Consider the following 258-nt stretch of genomic DNA (forward strand, 5'->3'; position numbering starts at 1 on the left):
TCATCTATAAAATGGCTCAGCCATTTTGCTCACTTTATGAGCTGTTATGCATTGGAAATAAGGTTGAGGGTGAAGCCTGGCAAATGTTGGCCATTAGCAAGCTCGAACCATGAGAGCTGACTGGAATCAGGCAAGTGGTGGAAAGGGTTAATACTCAACAGGAGTTGGGGTTATTATTATTGCATGAGGCAGGTTTTTTGTTTTGTTTTGAGACAGGGTTTCTCTGTGTAGCCCTGGCTGTCCTGGAACTCCCTCTGT

This window comes from Mastomys coucha, unplaced genomic scaffold (genome assembly GCF_008632895.1).
Source record: "Mastomys coucha isolate ucsf_1 unplaced genomic scaffold, UCSF_Mcou_1 pScaffold22, whole genome shotgun sequence".
Lineage (NCBI taxonomy): Eukaryota > Metazoa > Chordata > Mammalia > Rodentia > Muridae > Mastomys > Mastomys coucha.